This window comes from Lathamus discolor, chromosome 4 (genome assembly GCF_037157495.1).
Source record: "Lathamus discolor isolate bLatDis1 chromosome 4, bLatDis1.hap1, whole genome shotgun sequence".
Lineage (NCBI taxonomy): Eukaryota > Metazoa > Chordata > Aves > Psittaciformes > Psittacidae > Lathamus > Lathamus discolor.
This window is the reverse complement of record NC_088887.1, coordinates 53,608,092-53,633,251: the sequence shown is the minus strand read 5'-3', so window position 1 is coordinate 53,633,251 and position 25,160 is coordinate 53,608,092. Positions and strand designations below refer to the sequence as shown.

Below are 25,160 nucleotides of genomic sequence, written 5' to 3'. Positions count from 1 at the left end.
AGCTGTGAAAGGATTCACCCTATTTCACTGAAGCAGAGGACATGGTCAGCTGCAGAGTTCTGTTCTCATTTATACTCATTTATAAGTTAAAATAAAATTCAAATAGAATTAACTTATATGAGATACCTTCTACAATTACTTTAAGTATCACTCAAGACTGTAAGTGGATTTGTTCATTCTGAACACATTCAGTTAAAACAAGTTTTGATATGTGAAACATTTTATTATTGTAATAAAAATAAAGAAAAAAACCCCAAACAAAAGGATCACTCCAGTAGAAGGTAAATAAAGCCCTTTTTCTTTTCCAACTCTGAAAGATTTTAATTTCAAATCCTGGCCAAGGACTTATAGTCCATATATTAAAGGTTAACCATTACTGATATCTGAAGAATAATTATTGATTTTGGAGCTGCATTGTTCTGAAAGGAGCTGATCACCAAAGAAAACACTAAGGTAATCTGAAGATATACAAAGAGTCAGATACTCCACTCATGATGTTTCATTTGAATACTGATTTCTTAGTAGCAATGCTTAATCTAAGCTGCAGTGTCCCTGGTTTTAACCCCAAACACTGCAGATGGGCTATATGCAACACTTGCCATTTCGCACTCAATTTTCTTTCAGTAATTAATGTGAAGTCTGAAGTTTGTTCACTTACTTGGATTGCTGTGAAGAAGTTATAAATATACCAAAGTCACACTTTATAAAGAGAATTAGACCTGTCCTTTGTTACAACTGCAAAGCAGTAACACAAATAAAAGAAACTAATGGAAAGTTTTGTTTTGCTCTTCCCTGTATTAACCTATTGTTTCCTTTTTTTCGAAGCAATTTCTGTTTGATGGAGTTCAAACCTAAGTTCAACTTTAAGATGGATATTCTAATGCCATTCCAATACTGCTGGCATTTCTGGAAAGCAGCTCAGGTTGGTTTAAGCACAGTGTACTGTAAAAAGTAATTTGCCTTGCACACTGCGTGAAATCAGGTATTGCTGGCCACCATATTTTCTTTGTTCTTTGATGTGTCTCAATAACTGAATACATATCTTTCAGTGTCAGAGCTCTGCAAAACTGAAAGTGTGAACAATGAAGATTTTTCACTCTCTTTTGACTTCAGTGAGTTGAAAGCAGTCTCAAAGCTGGTTTATGAGAGTTGATAATGGCTCCTTAGGAAAAGGAATTCCGAGTAGTGTGCAGTCTGCAGGAAAAAAAGCAAATGCAGTGAAAAAAATGGGGCCTTTAACACTAGGTCATGAAAATACCCCACTTGTTGTTCCTAGTACTCAGAATCAGAGCACTAGGGAAAAAAAAAAAAAAGGAAAATAAAACAAAAAACAAACAAACAAAATTAAACCCAAACAAATCTTGAGGTAGAGGCAGGAAGCTGGGAAGAGGGATTGTGCAGATTGATGGATGTAGGTTTGAATTACCTGTTGGCATACCTATGAATAGATGAGTGTTGGAAGAGATTCTGGAAAAACAAGAATAGAATCATAAAATCACAGAATCAGTCACAGAATCAAAGCCTGGTTTGGGTTGGAAAGGACCTTAAAGATCATCTACTTCTAACCCCTCTGCCATGGACAGGGACACCTTCCACTAGACCTTGTTGATCAAAGCCCTGTTCAACCTCCCCTTGAACACTTCCAAGGATGGGGCAGCCACAGCCTCTCTGGGCAACCTGTGTCAGTGCCTCATCACCCTCATAGTGAGGAATCTTTTTCTAACATCTAATCTAAACCTCTTCAAATGTAAAGCCATTCCCCCTTGTCCTGTCACCACATGCCCTTGTTAAAAGCCCTTCTCCAGGTTTCTTGTAGGCTCCCTTTAGGCACTGGAAGTTGCTCTAAGGTCTCTCCAGAGCCTTCTCCTCTCCAGGCTGAAAAAGCCCAACTCTCTCAGCCCGTCTGCACAGGAGAGGTGCTCCAACTCTCTGATGGTATTTGTGGCCCTCCTCTGGACTCGCCTCAACAGGTCCAAGTCCTTCCTGTGTTGGGGGCCACAGAGCTGAACACAGTACTGCAGGTGGGGTCTCACAAGAGCCGAGGGTGAGAATCACCTTCCTTAACCTGCTGGTCAAACTTTTGAGGCAGTCCATGATATGGTTGGCTTTCTGGCCTGCAAGAGCACATTGATGGCTTGTATTGACCTTCTCATCAACCAGCACCACCAAGGCCGTCTGCTCTCCCTTGCAACTGGACCTCTTGAACTACAGGAGGCATAGGCCCACCTCTCAAGCTTGTCAAGGTCCCTTTAGATGGCATCCCTTCCCTCCGGCGTGTTGCCAACATTACACAGCTTGGTGTCATCAATCCCACTGTTCGTGTTGCCAACAAAGATGAACAGTGCCAGCCCCTGTAGGGGCACCACTTGTCACTGCTCTGCACTTGGATATCGAGCCATTAACCACAACCCCTTCAATTTGACCATCCAGCCAATTCCTTGTCCACCAAGTGGTCCATCTGTCAAATACATGCCTCTCCAATTTAGTAACAAGGATGTCATGTGGGACAGTGTCAAAATCTTTGCAGAAGTCCAGACTTGGACTTGGAAAAGCTATGGAGAAGGAGGTAGACGTGCATGAAAAGTGGATTGTTAGCAGTTAAAATAATTTTTCTACCCTGCAGTTTGCCTTATAACCTGTTACAGTCCTCTCTTTTCATGGCAATTTACTTTTAATAACTTCACCTCTGCATACAGTCCCAACAATTTGTCAAGTTTTGACTCAGTGACTATAAACCAATTCATGTTGCACATAGTTGTGAATGGTAGTTCTGACTTTAGCTGTTGGCAATGAACCTAGATAAAGGATGGGATCAACAACAGCCAAGTATAGGAAAGTGGCAATTCTTGCAAGGGTGGTATTATAGAGGTTGTTTCGTGATGCTGGTCAGGCTGCATACATTTGTCAGAAGTGGTCATCTTACAGTTTTCAGAATCATAGTTCTGATTGCCTTTAACAGTGAAAATGCAACAGCAAGAATAATTGTAACCTTGAACAGTATGGACATAAGCAGTCATAAATTGGCCCATAAAGCCTGACTTTCATCAATACAGACCACAAAGTAACTGAAAGTTTTTTCACCTCTGCAGCCTGCCAGACTGATGAGACAAATGACAGCAGTCACTGGCTAGATTCACAGGTATAATCAAACCACAATGAAGTGAAAAAGGAAATTATTTTCTCAAACACAGGATGCATAGTAGCAAATGTCAGTAAGAGAATGCAACTGATCATTCATCAATTCATATAGATTCAGATTTCAGAGTAATTCAGCCAGGGAGCAACACTTTGCTATTATGGTCAGTAGCAAAAGTCTGACAATGGTCAGAGCATGTTTGCCATTTTTGTTTTGTCGGGCTTTTCTTTTCTTCTGTATCCACTGTCCCACATTGGAAATCAGCTTATTTCATACAATAAACTGTAAATAGTTTTGATAGAGGATTGTCTGATGTCTGCAAGAATATGAACAGAGCACATCCCCTGCAAAACTGGATTTTGTAATTTCAAAATAGGGACAAAGAGAAGAGGTTCTGCTTGTAGTGAAAAACTTGATGATACAAAGAATACAAAAACCAATTATGTCCACGTATAGCTGGTTCCAGAGAGTAAGTTCTGGTTCTAGAACGAATCCATGTAAGCACACTTAGCATATCTCCTGATAACCCTCTGTGCCTAAAGCCCTTTCTAGCACACATCATGCTTACAATTCATCTGCCTCCCACAAAATCAGTGTTGTAAAGTAAGGTGGCAATGTATCAAGTGGCAATGAAAGCTAATGCCCTCCTAGAGACAGCTTCTTCTGCAGATTTATAGATGCCATAAACCCTCACTGCAAATATACTCTCAATGACTATGTTTTCCAAGTTCAAAGGTTTTCATACATGGATGAAAGGCCTGGACCCCCTTCCCCCAAAAGACACCATCTGTGAATCGTGTCAAATCTTCACTTTGGATAGCACAATGTAAACACCCACTGCTCCCAAAAATGCCAAAGTTCCTGCACAGCCAGGCATCACAAATAGCTTTGTATGGGCCCTGAACTCTTGCAGCACCAGAATAAACTGCTCATCTGGTTGGCCGAGTACTGTGATACTCCAAGAGGTAGTCTAATACTAACATTTTGCATAATCAGTGTAAAAACTGTAATGATCCATTTCACCTGGCTTTGGAGTCAGGACCATGTCTTTCTGTATTGTTTTGGTCTGCTGGGTGGTGACAGCAGCACAGCCTGGTTCAAGCTGCATACAGAACTGCAGCTGGCAGCCACTCAGCTGCAGTATCAGCTCAGCCTCATAAACAAGGCTTATTCCTGCATGGGTAGAAAATTGGTAATTCTAGCCATTAGCTATCCAAGACAAATTTCACAGCCAGCAGTACACAGGCTTCTTATTCAAACAGTAGAAAATGACATTACTTTCATTTGTTTCAATATCCTCTGCCAGACCCTGTGGAAATGCTATTTTCTTGTAATTTATACCAGTGAAGAGGCTGGAAATTAAGTAAAGCATTTTTATTTTTTTCATACATGTCTTCCCTAGCCAAGAACTCAAAAATAAAAAAAAAAAATAAAAAAAAAGCTATTTTCCTTTCCTCCAAAACCCAAAACCTTCAAGAAAAAAAGGAACTGGTTCTCACAGTATTTTGTCCTTGTATGTTCTTTCCTATTTGAACTCAGTTAAGTTTGCTCCAGCTCTGAGAAAGCTACCTGCAGAGACCAAGGGGTGGGCATATGCCAAAAGAAGCCTCTATAGACAAACTTCTCTGAGAGGTAGACAGTGGCTTTCTTCACATTTGCTGCTTTCTGGTTTCCTCCTTCAGGCTGTGGCCCTGAATGATTCTTAAGTTTCTTATGTCTCTCCTCTTCCCAGTGGCAGCTGACCTGCCCCCGCAACTATAGCCTGTGAAGGAGAAAAATATTGAATAAGCTCCTGTCTCCCACTGAGGAAAAAGACCACGTAACACTTGAAAACACAGCAAAGCAAGAAATACAGACCTAGAAATAGAAGAAATACAACTGTATTTGAGCACAGACCCTGAGCTTCTCAGCATCTTTAAGAAAGGGAGAGAGACAGATGGATGTCCTGACATAGTATGTGAGTTTATACAAAACAAAGAGGTGAATTAGAAACATTTTCCTCTGAATGAATTTGTTCTTAGTGTATTTAAATGTAACTATAATGTGGTTTATCTTTTTACTAGACTGGTTGACAAGTTAAGGATTCAAACTTGTTTGTTAAAAACCTGACAATGTTAAAAAAATAGTATCCTGTTTATTCACATTTTGAATTCAAAGCTAAATGCTACTCAAGGCATGTTAAGATTACTGGCAAATTTTTTTTTGCAAAGAATTACAGTCAAAAGGTAAAGGTTATTTTTAATTATGTATCAGCACTAGTTTTGTTGTGTATAAAAAGGGATTGATCATTATGTTCGGGCATGTGCTCATGATGAAATTGTTTCAGTAGGCCGGCACAGTATAGTCATAGTCATTTATGACTATGTTGTTACAAACATAATTTATGCAGACGAAAAGTGGAACAGTGAATGCAAAAGTACCCCAGCAAACAAAACCATCATAAATATGACAATGTGAGAAATTATGAATTACAGTATTTTGCAAATTGCACACAGAACTATTCTTTTTACTAAACTGATACCCATAATTTTGCATGCAACTAAAAATTTGAAATGACAAAACTGTTGAACGTGCTTTTGTCTAAAAATCTGAATATGAGCAGAGATTCTGAAGAAATAGTATCTGGCACAGGAAGAGATTGATGAGTTGTAGGCAGCAAATAATTAGATCATGGCAAAATGGATACAGTTATCTGAACTTCTCCTATGTTTTTGAAAACTTCAGTGTGTCCTATTCAAAATGCATATGTCCCAGATAAAAATTATGTGTTAACATGGCAAAACTTGAAGATGCCCATTAATTTTTCAGAGTAATTTTTCAGTTCTTATTCCAGCATGTATACATGTTAATGCTGGTGACTGTTTCAACATGGTCTGGTAAATGTCTGTGAATATTAGACTAGCAGGGTATTTTGATGGCAGCTGAGTAATATCTGGAGAGTATCGCGCTAAGCAGAAATAACTGTTTTATTCTCGTTTCTGTTTTATAGCAGACTTATTTCAAGTTTGGGACTTTTTTATGTTTGAGGAATTCTCCTGCATTCTTATTCAATAATGAAGAAAAGAGGCATATTTTCAACCAGCAGTTGCACTGCAGCTATTGTAGCACTTGTATTGAAACCTAAAATCTTGTATTGGCAAATAATAACATCTTTCAGTAACTAAACTAGGAAATCTAGGTTATCTAGGGCTTCTGGTTAAAGCCAAGATAGGCAAGAACACGGAAATATTTAGACAAACTTCAGAAACACATTTTATTCTCCTTGTTCAGTACAAGAATGGCTTTCCACTGGAAAGGATAAACAGGCCAAGACTTGCTGGTGAACATTTCTGAATGACAACATATTTCCTTGCTTTATTTTCAGCTGCTAAGTGTATAAAGCCAGATTATTTTTTTTTTTAATGAACTTTTATTAAATACCAAATGTAAATATTTCCAAAATGTAAGCATTGCATGTTAGTTTTTAATAAATAACAAAAAGACTAAAGTATTGCTTCAGTAATTTTCAGCAGTAACTGATTTTACAGTTGTTAATTATTAAATATAACCTCAAGAACTTGGATGAATTTCTAATGTAAGACTACAGCATTATTATTATGATTTATGATTCTCATAATTTTGTGAGCATGTTTTCTCTTCCAAGCAGAAGGAAACCTTAAATTTGAAAACAATTTCAAGTATTGTTGCAAGTACTCAGGTTCATTAAGATAGTAACACAAACCAAACCATCATTATATTAACAACTAAATTGTCTCAGGACAAGATGAACCATTAAGTTCTCATCTTTGGTCTTTTCTACTAAGTAACTAATTACACATTCATTATTATCAGAATGCTACTTATCTTTCACTTGGAAAGAAGTATCTCCACAATTGTTTTCACAGAAGGCACATAACAAGGTCTTTCATTTTTTTCTAGTCAGGCTACCCATATGAGGGCAAGCATCTGTCCCAGTGCCTGTTCACTTTTGTTGTTCCCCTCTTTCCGGAAGGGAGGAGTGCTTTCCTGCCTGACACTCTCTTTATCTTGAATTTATGTTTCACAGCAATGCATTTTAGCTTTTAGCTCTGATGGAAAGGAAGCTGAAACTGAAAAAGACTGATCCACTGGAAAAAAACTACTCCTGTTTATCAGAGTTATGTCTTACTTGCATTACCTCAAATTTACTCATTTTGCACTCTTACAGATTCACTTGGAAAAAGAGAACACAACCTCACTTCCCCTGCTGATAGCTCAACATCTTCTTTCTCTTCTGCTTTCCATGTTTCCTCTGCTTCTTGAGCATAAATATTTGTAAATCCATCCCTGGCAGAGTTGCACAAATCAAAAGGCAAAGAGATGCTCTGGTGACGTTTCCTCAGTGCACCAGGAACTATGTGCTACCCTTCCAGCACAATTTTTAGCCACCACAGCTCTCCTCAGGAATATTTTTTTTAGATACGCAATTAGAAGAAACAGTTGTGATATATTTAATCTGTAAACCAAGCAGAACAGACTATCTGATGGTCTTTTCTGCTTGGAGCACCATTATCCAATGTTAAACAGAGTCTCCAAAGCAGAATAATTAAGTGAATCATCATCTGGCAGGGCCTTATGCTATGACCTGCAGGCATGAAGCAATTCAGTAAACTGAAAAACAGTATTTAAATTCCTTTTCAAATTCTGGAAAAAAATTTAGAAATGCTTGCTGAGACGCTGTATACATCCAGATGACCAGAAAAGAGAGCCTATTCTTCTGAAATGCTGGAAGTTCTTCCAGACACCTGACTTTTTGCTGACTTTTGACAGGAATTTAAGTCCCATTCTACTCCATTTTCCAAAAATGCTTCCGGGTACTTGTCCTCAGGAAACAATTCCATCTGTGGACGGAGATGCTCTAAGAAGGGGGATTGAAAAGAACTATGATTTCCAACATAGGATCATAAGTTTCCATATTGTCCAGATGGTTCTAGACATGCCATTTTTAATGTGCTGCCTTCTGGGACAATTAGTTCCTTTCTTATACTGTTAGAAATTACCTATTTATTTCATGCAATGTTCTCGTTTGATCAAATACTGAATCTGTATTTAAATATGGCCTCATGTTAGCAATAACATAGCATAAATATAATATCCTGCTTTCTTCTTCAAGTTCCAACTGTTACTAAAGAACTTCTGTTTAAGTGGAGGCTGCATCTTCCATCTAATTTAAAAAACAAAAGTGTTGTCTCTGTGCATGATGAGCATTAAATTTAAGGAGTACAGATAAGGGTTTGTTTTGTTCTGCAGTGTAACAAGAAAGGAATGTAAAACTTGATATGATATCCCTGATAACCACAAGTTAACAATTGCGACAAAATAAATTTTGATAAATTGCACCATTTCAGTAACTACTGAAATGAATGAAAGTGGGTAAGAATCAGTTCTTACATACAGTAAATGGATTGTAATGTCCAAAACCTATGATCCCATTGACAGATGCCATGTTTATCAGCCATCAAAACCAGACATACACGAAGCTGTTTACTTAAAAAAACAAAACAAACAAAACCATACACACACACACAAAACTGAAACAAACCAAAACCACACAAAAAGTGTCCTAGCAAAGTTATTTGCAATTATCTAAAGAAAGTACAGATATTATGGAACATTTCTACAATACTGCCTTTAGAAAACTGTTACATAATTCACAAGCATATTATTTGTCAAATAATTCATTCAATAGAATTTTCAAATAGAATTTTCTTGAAACATTTTGCTTTGCCCAGTGTTTAGCACTGTTTCTGAATTTTCTGATACCAAAAAGCACTTTCGAATGCGAAACCAGTATTTATCACATAAAGTTCTTATCAGTTAGCTGCCGGCATGAAGGTTCAGGAGCATTATAGGAAAGATGGTGAAAAGCAACCTGTCTGTTTGGCACTCAACTCATGCAGTCAAGGCTGCAGTCAAGGTTGTCTTCATCCCAGTGACGGCAGTTTGGACACCTCCAGGAAGTATACATGGATAGTGCAGTCTCTGGTAACTGCTGCACAGAGCTAGTAAATCTTTGAGATGATATTGAGAACTCTAAGACAGATTCCCAACTGTGCAGCTGCAACTAAAACTAAAGTTTTTCACATTCTTCAGTGTTTTTTCATTGCCTGCACTTCACAGCCCAATGGACAACAATCACTCAGACGCTGTGTGTTCCTTGTTCCACACCTGTTTCCTACTCATTTACAAAAAGATCATAAAAGTCAAGTCTTTTTATTAAAATATTCCCTGTCAGGTACTGGTGAAGGTGTTCCCTGATCCTTGAGAAAGGAAAACAACCCCAACCCACAATAATGGAGACTCAGTAATTTCTGGTTTGACTTACCTAAATGGTAAGTTCTTTAAATATAAAAAGCCACAACTGTTTTTCAAACTAATTTCCTTTTGGTCAGATTTCTTCTGTCAAAGAGAAATCTTTCCTCTGTTCTCCCGAGGTTCAGAGTACTTGCATGCTATGTGTCTGTGAACTGAACTGGTTGTTCCTGGCATGGGAGAAACCCTTTTCTTTGGCAGACAAAAGGGGAAATGGCAGTCAAACCCTCCTGAAGTCAATAGGGCTACTGCAGTGAAATTAAAAATTTAATTGGATTCATAAATAATTGCTCTACAAATTTATTTCTTTTACATTGTTTCTTTGTGAAACCAATTACTTTATAACTTTTAAAAGAATAAGCCTCTTCAGAGCACACAGAATACTGTACCTGTACTAGATGAGAATTATATTTTATATTTGTACAGAATTATACTGAATTAGCTATCCATTCCTGTAAAAAAAAAAAAAAAAAAAGAAAAGAAAAGAAATATTGGTCCCATTCACTAAGATTTTATTTTTCTTCCTATCTTGCTGCTTTTATATATAAATGCCAGAATACAGTTCAAACCGGAAGTTGATTCATATCATTTGTGTATGTCTGAAATGTTTATTACTGCATGTATAAATGCAAAAGAAAATCAATCTTCCAGATATACTGCAGCCAAATTGTATGCGCCTAGTGAATTCAAGTGTAAGAATTGGTTTGGAAAAGGCAAAATAGATAAAGAATGAAACTATATTCAGGCAGGAGAAGAGGTAGGGTAGCAAAAGTTAAGTAACCAGCAGAGTTTCTCTTTACATGATAACATAGGAAAACATTTGATAATGCCAGTCTTTTCTGAATTTCCCTACAAAACCGCTACTGAGAAAGGATCAACTGTTCCTGGAAAGAAACATTGAACCTAGACAGTTCCTGCTACTCAAAGTATAAAACTGAAACTGCAAAAATAGCAGCCTATTGTATTTAGGAGATCTGTAGCAAAGAGAAGGTTCAGTCTTTTCACCTAAGAGATAGACTAGGATGCTTTCTGTGACCTGCACAATAACAAATGTCTGGAAAATCTCCTGCATTTCATAACCTGTCTCTCTCCCGATAAGGAAAGAAGGTGCAAAAGAAAAGAATAATTTCCTTAGTAATTTTCAATTTTAGGCTAAAATTGGCGTAATTCTTCACGTATTTTTAATTTTTAACACAAAAATAATCTCAATTTTTATATTAAGAAAATTATACTAATTTATTACATCTGTTCACATTTTCCCATCTTCTATCATCACAAATAATAATGTTGCATTTCATAATCTCGTACCACTGACGACTGAGGTAGGTCTACAGCAAACACCTTGATATTCACAGGTTCATGGGTGCATGGTTTGTCAAATCCCAATTTTAAAACCAAGAAAACAAACAAACAAAAAAAAAAACCCTAAAAACCAAAAAACAAAAACCAACCAACCAACCAAGCAATAACATGGGCAGTGCATTTATTTCTTTTTTAACTTTGGAATTCCCACCTTTTTACTGAGTAAAACAAAATTCAAAGGGGTTATTCACTTTAGAAGAATATCATTCTCATAGCTGTGTAATAACAGAGCTCTCATCCTTTCAACACAAAGGGCTGTCTTCTGCTCTCATTCTCACATTGACATGTCTAGATCTGTTAGAACTGCCTACTGTTAAATCAATATGATTTGTGTTATAAACTGACATTCTGGCTATGCAGAACATAATTGTGATGTGCAGATTTCACTAAATGCAAGTACAAGAACACAAGTTAGCAGGAAGAGCTATGGGTATAGCAGGAAAAGGTAAAACAGCTGATGTGAAGCTTCTCTTACCTAATGACGTGCCATTTTCTGACTTGTTTTTCCTGCTGTACAATACCACCTTCAAATACTCGTAGTGCCTTTATCTTCCTTGGCCACAAAGTATGTTCACCATAACTGCTGAAGAAAACAATTGATTGACACATTTCATTTATAAAGCTCTAATCCCTAATGATATTTTCAGTTAAGGCAGAATTCAGTGCAATGTGTAATTCATACTATTTCCCAGAGCTTTCTTTGGGAGACAGACCTCCTTTTAAGGGGCACTCGTTTTTCTCCTCTGTTTTTCAGCATCATGATCACATCAGACACAGAAGACATTTTTAATGATAATAAAGGAAAGATTAATAGAAAAACTACACGAAAGGTTATAGTATTAAATTAATAATTTTTATTTCCCCCCAAAATTGAGTATATAACATAAGACAGATAAATTCTTGATTTTATGCTTTCAGCTGCCAGGTCTGTTATTTTATTCAAAATGGAAGGAATGGACAGAGGAGAGAAAATTACATATGCAAGTTTTCTTGTCATAGGTATAGTTTAAGGAAATCCTTTGAAAACTTTGAGAAAAGACAAAAAGCTATTTCCTGTTAGAGCTGTGAATTGTATCTCAGTTAGGAACAAATGTGTTTGGAAGTTTGGCTACTCTTCTTTTTACCCCTTAAGTTTTGTGTTCCAGCTGTCAAATTCAGAAAGCTGCATTTAACTCTGGCATATTTGATAATCACAAAACAAAAGTTAAAGGCATGATGATAGAAAAGTGTTGTAACACCTCAAATTTGCTGAACTTATTTCAGTTCATTATCTACGGAGGTCTACAGGATATACCTGTTCTGCACTTATTAATCTTGTACCAGCTCATCCTCAAGAGCTACTCATCCAGGACATTTCACAGGAACTGAGGAGCTAACCCTTAAGCTTTCTGAATTAAGAAAAAAAAAAAAAAAAAAAAAGCCAAAAAGACACAGGGAGTGAAAGATTACCAAGCTTCAGAAGACTTAACATAACTTTCACTAGGTTAAGGATTTTGCTAGGCTGATTTCAAAAAGACCTTTCCTAAGACAGTTTCCTAAATGCTATAGATCTAAAGATAGTTTTGAGATATAAAAACTTACTGGAAATTAAGTATGAGATCCTAGTCTTGCTGAAAGCAGAAGAAACGTTTCTACTGACTAACTTAGGAGAAAGCTTTAAGTTTTCTCAATGTTCTCTGACAACAAAAATTATCCTTCCATACAGTGCAAACTTCTTTGCAGGTAAACTGAGGAAATATGCATTCAGTATTAACCCAGTAACAGAAAATGAAACATCCTGTGCCTCAGAGTAGGTAAATGTTTAATTTCAAGTTTCACATACCTCTAAGAAATAGTAACTCTATCTTTTTATCACTTGAAAAAATATATCTGTTCAACAAGAACATTGCATGGCTGCATTAGTATAAAACTGAAGTAGGAAACTGTAATTGTAGGAGATCTGCATTTGAATTTAAGACATTGTGTAACTGAAAATGAAACATAACAATAAAGTGATGTATTTATTTTATACATTCACTTACCTACTGAATTCAAGTGTTAAAATCTTCATGGCAACTCTTGTGAGGGAAAAAACACCTTTCAATGACTGAGATGGGATTGCATGGGGATTTAACTTAAAAATCTTGTAAAGCTGGATCTAGTTTTTCAATAAAAACTAGGCAGATATTTAATTGTTCGTGTTCTGCAATGGTGTCAAGATTTTCTTATAATAAAGGAATTAGCTCTGCAGATTAACGCTTGCTGAGGAACATTAAAAACTGTGAAAGGGGATAGGTTTTGCAACATGATTTATGAGATCTGTATTGGTACACTAAGACAGCAAGGATGATAGCTTCATAAACTCCTTTTATTCAACCCAGTAGAAGTAAGGAAAGGTCTATCTCAGTAAAGTGTTTTTGAAAAAGACCACTCAGTCATCTTGTTTTGGAGTGTAACAAGTCTAACAGAAAATCTGAAATTCTCACTGAAGACGTTCAAAAGCCCACCCTTCTATCCACTCTTTCTTTCTGTCCATGCATTTTTTTCACAGCTAACTCCTGGACAAGGGGTTTCAGTGCCACCTCAAAATTTCAACCTTTGTAATGAGCCCAGAAGCAACAGGCAGAAATTGAGTCAGTTGTAGTCAGATCTGGAGACTGTGAATTTTCTGTACACAACCTCTTCATTTCCTCATTGGAAAAGTTGTTTATTTCCTTTTCTCCCTCTCCTTTTCTCTCCCTCTCTCTTTCTTACTCTGTATCCTCTGATCATTTTCATACACTTTAGCAACTACACAATGCTATTGTGTTAGATACGACACAGTTGAGCTACTTGAGAATGCTCTGCTTTCTGTTACAGTACTATGGTTTCTAAAATATATGAAGCAGACAAACAGTGGTTCCATACTGCTACTAATGAGTAGCTGGTTTTTGTTATCTTAGTGACAAACTTTTCACGATATTCACATTCACTTTAAGCTGATTTGACATATTGCTTTTATTTCATGTGCTGCTTAATTTTTTTTCTAATCTTTTGTAATTTTTTTTCCAATATCTTTCGTAATTTTTTTTTCCTTCACAGATCTGACTTGGGCTAGGTCATCATCTCACAAGTATGTCTCCATTATAACGGATAACAAAGGTAATATGTGGGAATGGGAAAGAGGGAGAGGGAGAAGTGGGGATGGGTTCAAGAAGATGTTTTTCTTCAGCTGGGCAAGCTGTGTATTGCCTCTGCATTGACTGAATGTTACCAAACTTCTAATGATACATCTTTGTTTCTTACCTATAGAATGGTGTTAATTAAGATTTTACACCCTAGAAGTTTAATACTTAGTAATAAGAAAAATGCAACAAGGCACCCCTAAAGAAAGCAGATGAAAATTTCAAGCCACACTTCCCTATCCCATTCTGCAGCAATATATACTACAGAAAGGTTGTTTTAAGAACAGATTGTTACGTATGTAACAGGGTATTATCTTCTGGGTTGTACATTTCTATCCATAATTTCAATGTGAATTTGGAGAAGAGAACACAGGTTTCTGATATTTTGGGGTGGGGTGTTTTTTTTTTTTTTTTTAAGAGATATACAACATTATATTTGGGTTTAAATTGCTTGCTGTATGTCCCCAAAACTAATCATTTCCAAAACAAAGGAAATTTGAAAACTAGCAACATATTCAAGCTTTAAGACTGACTTTTTCATATTACATCGCTGTAATGTCACAGTATTTCATCAGTAATGTAAATATGTACAATAACTATATACTTAAGAATATTGGAAGCTTTGATTTGTGTTGCTGTTACATGATTTACTTTGCACAAAGAAGTTTTGGGTTTGAATAAGTAACACTTCTGCTGGAGGGTAAATCACAAAAATTTGATGCAATAGTAAGAAAGCAGACTTTATCATTTAAGTTAGATTAAAAAAAATGCAGTGTGGCTAGTCCTCACTTCTAAATAATATAAACTATTTAACCCATGGGCCAGAGACCTGAAGTCCTAACTTATCCAAAACCTTCCAGATTACAAGACTTTAAAACTGTGAGTGACCTGTTTTCAAAAGACATTTTTTTACCATCATTTGAGAAGAAATATAAATTTTAATTAAATATCCTATGTATTTTTCTTTTTCAGGGTTTCTCTCCTTATCTGTAATGACCATATCTCCTGTGAAAAGCTATAACATTTTTATACTCAGCCAGGGACACAATTCTATGGGTGCTTCACATAGTAAATAATGAGTGAATGGTCCTTACATAAAGGAATCTTTTTAACTGTCATTTGAAGAGTTTCAAGGGGAATGAGAAAGTAAATCAACAATATCATTGTTTTCATCCATGTTTTTTAAAAAAATAAAATAGGGTAAGTCCAGATACTTGACATCAAATTCAATCAACTTAAAAAGTTAATTCCTAGATATTAGAGTTGAATACTGATGGACAGACTTCAAGCCCTAATGTGCGATAAAAATTCCATGCACCTCCTTTTAGGTAAGCTTCAGAAAAAGCAGATGGTATAAAAAGCCAAGTCCGCAAAACCAAGACTAAATATTTATGAGGGTCTCAGAAACTTATGTTAAGAAAAACCAAATGAATTTTATAGCAACAAAATTAATCTAAATAGTGAAAGATCAAGTTATGCTTTCTGATTGCTCAAAAAATTTTATGATTCTACGCATCATTATCCTTTGTTGTTACAAGCAATTGAATATAGTGGCATTGCCTTCACACACGACACAGCACAGGGAATATTAGCACTGCTGGGAAGCGAATACATAAATATGTGTGGGATATGAAACAATCACAGACACATTAAAAACATTAATGTTGCTTTTAGACAGGAATGATAGTCATTATTGTAAAGTAATCAAAGTGGGGGGTTTGAAAAGCTTCTTTCACATTTATATATGAGGAGGAGTAAGTGTTGTAGGAATACTGAATACTAATAAAATATTAATCTTAATATTAATATTAAATGATCTTTGAGGTAGCTTGAAAATGATCATTCTTCAATTATACTGTTGTAGCTATGGCACAGCACATTAGTAAACTCATGAAAACAAATTTTTATTTTATTCTTCCTAGGTACAAAACAAAGCAATAATAAACTTAAGAACAACAACATTATCATCTGGTAATTAAATGCTGACAGTATTCCCAAAGGTGCACATTTCTTCCAGATACAGGATTTCTGCCAAGAATGCCTTGGTAGCTTGATAGCTATTGTTTGCCAAGCTGATGTGATTGTTTTCTCACTGAACCTGTTTCATTAATTTGATGTGTGAGAAATAAATATTTTCTGTGCAATTAACTGGAGATTATTATGGTCTAATGGAACTTTACCATACAAACAGATGCTTAGCCCTTTAGATGGATAAAAAGTACATTAGTACTTGGTAAGCAGAATGAAGCTGTGAGGAAAATATTGTTAAAGACATTTAACTGGTGAACAAAATTGATGCTCATGTAATAGTTTTGGATTTGCTTAATTGAAGTAGCAAAGAAAAAGCAAGTTACCATGTCTGGAGATATGCTACTTGCCAAGCTGTAGAAATCATATGGAAGGTACAGACAGTAAAAATCTTAAAAAAAACCCACATGTCCTTGTTACAGAATCACAGAATCACAGAATCCCAAGGGTTGGAAGGGACCTAAAAAGATCATCTAGTCCAACCCCCCTGCAAGAGCAGGGTAACCTACAGTACATCACACAGGAACTTGTCCAGGCGGGCCTTGAATATCTCCAGTGTAGGAGACTCCACAACCCCCCTGGGCAACCTGTTCCAGTGCTCTGTCACTCTTACAGTAAAGAAGTTCTTCCTGATGTTAACGTGGAACTTCCTATGTTCCAGTTTACACCCATTGCCCCTTGTCCTATCACTGGTTATCACTGAAAAAAGCCTAGCTCCATCATCCTGACACCTACCCTTCACATATTTGTAAACATTGATGAGGTCACCCCTCAGTCTCCTCTTTTGCAAGCTAAAGAGACCCAGCTCCCTCAGCCTCTCCTCATAAGGGAGATGTTCCACTCCCTTAATCATCTTTGTGGCTCTGCGCTGGACTCCTTCAAGCAATTCCCTGTCCTTCTTGAACAGAGGGGCCCAGAACTGGACGCAATATTCCAGATGCGGCCTCACCAAGGCTGAGTAGAGGGGGAGGAGAACCTCTCTTGACCTACTAACCACTCCCTTTCTAATGCACCCTAAGATGCCATTTGCCTTCTTGGCCACAAGAGCACATTGCTGGCTCATGGTCATCCTCCTATCCACCAGGACCCCCAGGTCCCTTTCCCCTTCACTACTTTCCAGCAGGTCAACCCCCAACCTGTACTGGTACATGGGGTTGTTCTTCCCCAGATGCAAGACTCTACACTTGCCCTTGTTAAATTTCATCAAGTTTCTCCCCGCCCAACTCTCCAGCCTGTCCAGGTCTCGCTGAATGGCAGCACAGTCCTCTGGTGTGTCAGCCACTCCTCCCAGTTTTGTGTCATCAGCAAACTTGCTGATGGTGCACTCAGTTCCCTCATCCAGGTCATTGATGAAAATATTAAACAGCACCGGTCCCAGCACCGACCCCTGGGGAACTCCACTAGTCACAGACCTCCAGCTAGATTCTGCGCCATTGACCACAACTCTCTGCCTTCTTCCTTTCAACCAGTTCTCGATCCACCTCACTACTTGATCGTCAAGCCCACACTTCCTTAGCTTATCTATGAGGATGCTGTGGGAGACAGTATCAAATGCCTTACTGAAATCAAGAAAAACTACATCTACCGCTCTACCATCATCCCTCCACCTAGTCACTTCCTCATATTTATCTTATATATAATATACACAGTGTTTTATAAAACTAATTATGTCACTGTATGTTCCAGTAAAACATGAAATTTAAAAAAGAAAATTATGGGCTGAAAATCGTACTGCTTAATAGCCAAGATATTTTTTGTCTATGCTATTTGATACACGGGTAGACTCCACAGCTCATTAAAGTTGTAAAGTAGGTTTGCTTTATTCAGCACTGAGGAGCATGGGAAATCGCTCCTCCAAAGGCATGTGCACCTCGGTGTTGTTCTCCTTCCTATTTACCCTCTAAACTATTACATATTCATGAGGTTATGCAACATGCCTATGCATATTCATGACCTATCCCTGCTTCATATTATAATGAGGTAAAAGGTCCTTGCTTGCGTAGTGTCTCCTGGTGGTCGTGGGTGAGGTTCTCAAGATGAAGCAAACGAGTCTTCCCTGAACTTTTCATCTCTAGTCGTTGCGCATGTTCCCTGGTGATTTAGTCACTACCCAAACCGCAAAGCTGATTTTAGATGGTTTAGGGGTCCAGAGAACAAAAGTTTCTGTTCCTTTCTCTTATCAATAGCCTTGGTCATCCCACCCTGTTCCAGCAAGCACCATTAAGTGTTGAGCAGGCATGTCTTGAGTTAGCAGGAGTAAGCAGTAACCTTGTTAAGCAAGCGGCTTAACCCTACCCACCCTGTACATCAGTTAACCCTTCGCATCACTATTAGCAAAATAAATAGTTACATTCACTGTATTGTCTAGGCTGAAAACCACTGGAAAGGGAAACTAAGACTTCTTGCTCCTATACACTTAGCTCATTTCCCAACTAAAGGATTCGATCTAACAGCACTTTTGGTGGTAATACAATACAAAGCCCATAGTTCAAAAGTTAGGATCTCTGCAACTAACATAAGTAAGTAAGAAAATTAATTAGTTAGTTAATAAGTAAGTAACTAAAGGGAAGCCTTGGATGGTAGCTTCTCCTAACACTTTCAGAACATGTTTCAGAAACATCACAAGACTAACGCAGCATACTTTAACTGAAAATATAAGACTAAACCCAAGACATGACAGAAACCAAATCACTTGTTAATGCTGTAAGGCAAGTTAAAATGCCAAGCTATGTTAAAATATCAAACTGGGTAATGAATCCTGATGTGTAGTGACTTCATCTTAAGGTTCAAGTTGCTACACAATTTTTTAATATTTCCTATATTTCTGGTGTTCTTCAATATAACTATGAAATTAAACTAAAACTAAAAGCATTACAGGAACATCCTGGCTGCAAAGGTCATAATTCAAAAACAAACAACAAAACTAAAGATAGTACACTGCAAACTGGAGAAAGGAGTAATATTTATTTTCATTCTCACTGCTCAATAAAGTAAACTCCTTTCTCATTAGTTCTACAGTTACCATTTTGTGTACTGAAGGCCTAACGGCTCAAAACCGCATGTTTTAATTTAGCAAGATCTATTGGTTTCAGAAAGTTTAACCAATGTTTTCAGTTTTGTGGACAACTGCTAACTCAGAATAAAGTACAAATCTGCATGCTTGAAGGAACCTTGAAAGGCAGAAAATAACTATACTTGATGAAATCTTCTAAATGATAGATTAGTTTGTTCTGAAAAGGACCTAATGCATAAATGGCAAATGTGAACACATTTAGAAAGATGAAGAAAATCAGAGTCAGGCAAATGGAGCTGTAGCAGGAAAAGAGGCCCAGTGAATAGCTTAGCAACATTAGAAATTATGTTCAACACCACAGCTGTCACATGCCTCTTCCACTGCCCCACACATTGCCAGCCATTTCTGATGGTTCCTCCAGAAATCTCTCTTTCAACTGCAGTATAGATTACATTAAAATTAAAAGCTCTTATCCAAAGGAAGCCCCCAAATACTTCAAATATGTACTCTCATTGCACAGGGAAGCAGATTTAAAAAGAAAATTATTAGGTCTGTATCTCAATATCAGAGGTGACATCATTTGTACAGCAATTTACAGATGCTAGCTTTCCTCCCTCTATTTAAAAATTTGGTAATATTGCCCCAAGTCTTAGTTTACAGTCCTAAGTGCTTAGAATCCTTTGGCCTTGGTACTTTTTCAGTGAGGCTCTGCTGCTTACACATGCTGGCATTTTAAGCAACATGCATGCCTCAGTGTAAGTGTCCAGAACTTCCTGGTAAGCAGCTCCAAAAGAGTATTTCCTTAGAGTGGCATTAATCCTCTCTAATCGCAGTCCTGAGCTGAGGTCAGCTGCAGGACCAAGGCTGGCTTTCAGATGTGTGAAAAGTGCTAAGGAGAAAGACGACTAGCAGAGTTACCCTGTGAGACATGACAGAAAAGTGACGTCCTCCCTCTAAACCAAATATTGCAATAAGTGATCTTCTTGACCTCGTAATGGTTAACAATAATCCTGCCAGGGTTTTATTGTCCATGTGAATGGCACCTGCAGCTTTGCTGGTACTTCTGAAACAAGTCAGGATTATAGAGCATGGGCAAGGTCCAGCAGTGAGCAGAAAAACAGCTGATTCCTGGTCTCTATGAAGACAGAAAAACACACACTGCTTCACCCTGACATTAAACCGAAGCAGTAACATCTCTTAATAGTTTCTCTGCAATCAGAATCTCACCCTGAAATGACTTGCGGAGAAAACAGCGATCTCACAGCAAAGCTACACTGCAAATGATGCAGCAGCAAAGATGTGCACAGCTTAAAGAGGGCACCTGTGTCTGAAACAGTTCTTGTTAAAAAGGAGAAATGGGGGATTAATTTGCTATAGTATTTGCCACAAAAAAAAGTTACAGGTTATACCTGAATGTCTTTGCTGATGAAAGGGCTATTAGGTAAATCAGAACAGATAGTATATTGGTGTTAGGAAATAAAACATTATTCCCCTTGTAACAGTATTCTGTCACTTGGCACAATGCTAGCTTTTGTGATACTGCCCACTATGATAAAAGTAGCCACAAAACCAACGTTTTATCTTAGGAAAAGAGAAATCCATCTCCACAGCTTTTTAAGAGAGCATGTCCTTCCAACTGTAAAAATAATTAGCCTAGCTGAAGTATCAAAGGAAGGCTGCCTCATTTAGGGCCCCATGTGGTTTCTTTGGTTAGCAGCTGTTTCTTTTGCGGGTTTCTTAAGACAGGTCTGTTTGCTTTCTGTTTACATTTGTTGCCACTGGGAACTATGTACCTCTCATATCTCAACTGCTACTGGTAATAAAACTACATAGCTGGAGGCAGGCTGCCAACTAAATAAAGCAGTAACAGGCTGTGTTAGAAAACATTAATGCTGTTGCGGTGATGAACAAGAAGAAATGTTAAGATAAAAAGTAGTAAAAAAACCCTGTTTATAATCAGTGACGATAACATTACACAAAGACAGGCAATAGGCAGATAGTAAAGGGATGAACTGAAATTATGGCTAGTGAAGATTTCTTCAAAAGGAAGTATTTTGGATATTTTTTACCAGCTGCAGAGTAGTTACCCTGAGAAAACTCCTGGCACTGAAAAGGGGAACCTTGTCTTAAGACATGTCAAACCTTGACCATGTAGCCCTCCCTTTCTAGATCTCAGGGTCAAGTCAGAGATCTCTAATGAAAAAAAAAATATGACTGCAGAGCTAACAATATTTTAGAAGTTTATTAACACTTTTCCAATTTCATCACAGCAGAGACAGAGGGAGAACATAAAAAGACACTTTAAACCATTGAACTTCCCCTTAATACACTGCACAGACATACCAAACTGAACTTGCTACTTCTTTCTTCAGCATCCTGGTATACTATTACCTAGTATCCCGGTAATTTCAAAATGTCTTGTCAATCATCCACCATGCATAACACACTTTACAGTCCCCTCATCTAAATTAAATTCTCCTTCTCTTCCTCCTTCCCCTTCTCCTCCCTATCCTTTCCTAAATTTTCTTCCCCTTCACTCTCCCTGTCTGCATCTGTCTCTTCTACCTCCTTTTTTTCTTCTACCTCTCCTCCCTTTCCCTTTCCCTTTATTTCCACAGACAGTCTTTGGATAAGCAAGATCACACAAAAGAAACAGAGTAGGAATTTATCATATAGAAATAATTTTTCACACTTCAATTAAGCTTCCACTTTTTCAGTGTACATACGTCAGCAATGAGCTCTAAAATTAAAGAATCATAGGCAACAAACCCTTTTTACCATTAAGTGACAAACACAACCATGTAGCAGAAACTGTGTTCAAGAGTCATATTTGACACTCAGAAGTCATTAAATCCATCTCGATTTGCCATACCTCTGAACTAATATTTTTATATCAAAATCACAGTGCTACAGTGACACTTCAACATATGTCACATCAAATAATGGGGCTTATACTATTTGGCTAGACACCGCTAGTCTCATCTTAAGACCACCTGGCACATTATCAAGCTGCTGATTAAGACTTTTGGGCATACAATTATGAATAGCAATTCAAACGAACAAAGCAAACATTATGAACACTAAATATACCTTGACTTTAAAATGGATTAACCACACAGGAAGATAGTTGGGCAACTTACTTGCAATTTATCATATTATATTTTCATTAAAAGACCCTTGCATACTGAATTAACAACAATACTTATATAAGCTTTGTTTCATGTCAGCAAGTGAGCACTAATGGAGACAGACATTATTCTGACCTTTACTAATTAGGATCTGGCAGCTGTTTTAGAGACCATCTGCACCCTTTATGGATATCACCTGAGAGTGCCGGTACTAAAGCATCATGATGGTCAATTGCTGCCATTTATATAATACTTACAATTTTACAAATAGAGACAGAACTTGAATGAAAAAATTCTGCTACTACACCTGCTGCAGAAAACTTGTCTCCTGGCTATATAAAGTAAACAATCCTAAAACATTTCTCACATGAGAAAAATGTTTAATTCAAGTTTCAAAGACAAAAATGAGAATCTTTATTGCCACAGTGATAAATCAAGGTGCTATGGACTTGTGACTATCAACTGAAAACTTCTAAGAATTTCCTGTCACTCCTGATATAAATAACTTCCTAAAAGTACTTACTTTTTCCCTTACCTTCAGTGCTCTATCTTGCAGTATGGATATATATTTTTTCCTCTTTCCTCTTTACTATTCTAAGTAAATGCATATTTCTTAAATTCAGTCCCTGAAGCTCTCAGGAATGTCCTTTTGGGAGCTTAAACATTACGATTTAACCGTAACGTTAAAGTTACAGTTTAAGTCTAAGTCTTATACCTGCTAACTTAAAAGTGTCCTCTCATCCTACAGAGGAGAAACTGAGAAACTGCCAGTTTTAAATTGATAATAGAGTTGAATACAGGGCCAGGTTTGTTAGAGTTCAGCCTTCTGAAGAAAGTCACACTTAGCCTCTTTTCCCCCAAGTACCTGTACAGCTTTGTTCCAGTAGAGGCTACCCACGATTTTCAGATGGTGATATAAACAAAAAGATGACAAGTCAAGAAAGATAAAAATTTTCTCTCTTACATTGTATAAGGATGCAGTTTCTCATCTGAAAACCCTAGAAATCTATAGAATGAAAACATAAAACAAAACTATTCTTCCTTCAAATTTACAAAAGGTAAATTGAGACTCAAAATTTTAAATGGTTTAGTAAAGGTTATGTACCAATTTATTCCATACCTACTTGCTTATGATGAAATGTCCCTATATATCTTCCACACATAATTATCCACATTTCTACAATATAAACCTGATTAAAGCAACAAGAATAAAACTGGATGTTTATTAAGTACATGCCTCTAGATCTAGCTCCAATATATGTGGTAAAAGCAAATTAAAAATTAAAAGCTGGGTGCTTATGGTATTCTAAATATGGTATAGGTGACAGAATTAGATACCTTTTAATAGCAAAATTTATGTTATGCCTAAAAATGAAAATTGAAATTACATGATATTTAATACTAGTTTTGTTTATATTTTAAAATCAGTATAATTAAAAAGTTAATGGTGTAAGAGAACACAGTAAGAGAACTATGTGCTATTCTATTATTATTTCTACATTTGTCGTGGTTTAAACCCAACCATAAAGCTTGTCCACTCACTCCCCCCCCTTCTTTTCCTCCCTCCTGCTCCTGGAGGGACGGAGAGGAGAATCGAAAAGAATGCAACTCCCACGGGTTGAGATAAGAACAGTTTAGTAACTAAGGTATAACACAAACCACTACTGCTACCGCCAATAATAATAATGATAAAGGAAATAACAAGAGGAAAGACTACAACACCTCAGCACCAGCCGACCAATAACTCGCCCCACTCCCCGCAGCCGAGCACCGACCGATACCTCCTCCAACCCTGCAGTCAACCAGCCCTTCTGGGTAAACTCCCCGTTACATCCTGGGCATGACGTGCTGTGGTATGGAATACCTCTTTGGTCAGTTTGGGTCAGGTGTCCTGTCTCTGCTTCCTCCCAGCTTCCCCTCCTCCCTGGCAGAGCATGAGGCTCAGAAAGTCCTTGGTCAGACCAAACATTTGAGCAGCAACTAAAAACATCAGCGTTATCAGCTCTGTTCCCAGGCCAAAAAATTAAAACATAGCACTGCACTAGCTACTAAGAAGGAGAAAAATGACTGCTCCTGCTGAACCCAGGACAACATTCAACTGCTCAAACAGGACACAATGATCCTATACAAAGTACTAAATGGAATTAAAACAGGAAAAAGAAGGAGGGAAACAGAAGTTAAAGACTGTCTACATTTACCTTTCTCAACCTCTTTGATCATCCCTCACATGATTACCTTTCTTACCACTGAACCGGTCAGCTGCCTTCCACTATTAAATGCTACTGAAGAGAATTTGAATAATGGCCAAACTTCTTTTCCAGAAGTAGGATTTGCAAACATCAAAAGAATCTGTGCCTTATCCTTCAAAGCAAATAGAAAGGCTGATGCCCTCAGTGATTTTCTACTAGTGGAAAATGTATGTGTGTTCATCACAGATGGAAGAGAAAGATCCCACAGCAGACATAAAAAACTAAAGCATTACTTCATCCTTTCAGGCTCACTCCTCCAGGACTATAGTGTGGCTGCCCTCAAAGGCTCAAAAGTTCAATCAAATCTGACTCTGAAACTCTGCCTCTGCTTAAAACAAATCAGTATCGCATCATAACAGATAAATGGACCTTAACATTTCTGGTGGATGGTAACATTAGAGAATGGAAAGAAATTGGATGGTTTCCTTTTTGTTTAGTTCCACCACCATAAGCACACAATACAGCCTGTTTAGTAGATACCTGCAGGCACACTAAAGATGGCCTTACTTCGAAGAGCAAATCCAGTTCAGAAAGGTCAATAACACTGTGAGTTTTCTGGAGACAGAAAATGACTTTGTTTTGCCCTGCTTCAAGTGTTGTTTTGTTTTTTAAGTGAAAACTGTTTCTTGGTTCATGTGGCTGCAAGTTTAGCTTCAGCTGGCCAGAACTGGGGGTTGTGTATAGCCAGACCTTCATTTACAACAAAGCATTTTCAGACTGAAACCTGCTCCCTGCTCCCTCAGTTCCACTGCACACTTTCCAGCATCTGCC

The 25,160-nt window shown here is 37.4% G+C and overlaps 1 long non-coding RNA gene across 3 annotated transcripts; it reads right to left on the bottom strand.

The window, feature by feature from the left end:
• Nucleotides 1-507: 507 nt before the first annotated feature.
• Nucleotides 508-23,965, bottom strand: LOC136012667 (uncharacterized). 3 transcript variants are annotated; one of them, XR_010611886.1, is made up of 4 exons: nucleotides 23,863-23,965; nucleotides 11,304-11,411; nucleotides 4,636-4,898; nucleotides 508-1,194 (listed from the first exon to the last, which is right to left on the bottom strand). It is a non-coding gene; the product is annotated as an uncharacterized LOC136012667 (long non-coding RNA). The 3 variants fall into 3 exon arrangements; XR_010611885.1 differs by lacking the exon at nucleotides 508-1,194 and having other exon boundaries at nucleotides 4,383-4,898; XR_010611887.1 differs by lacking the exon at nucleotides 508-1,194 and having other exon boundaries at nucleotides 4,383-4,898; nucleotides 11,304-11,408.
• Nucleotides 23,966-25,160: the final 1,195 nt, after the last annotated feature.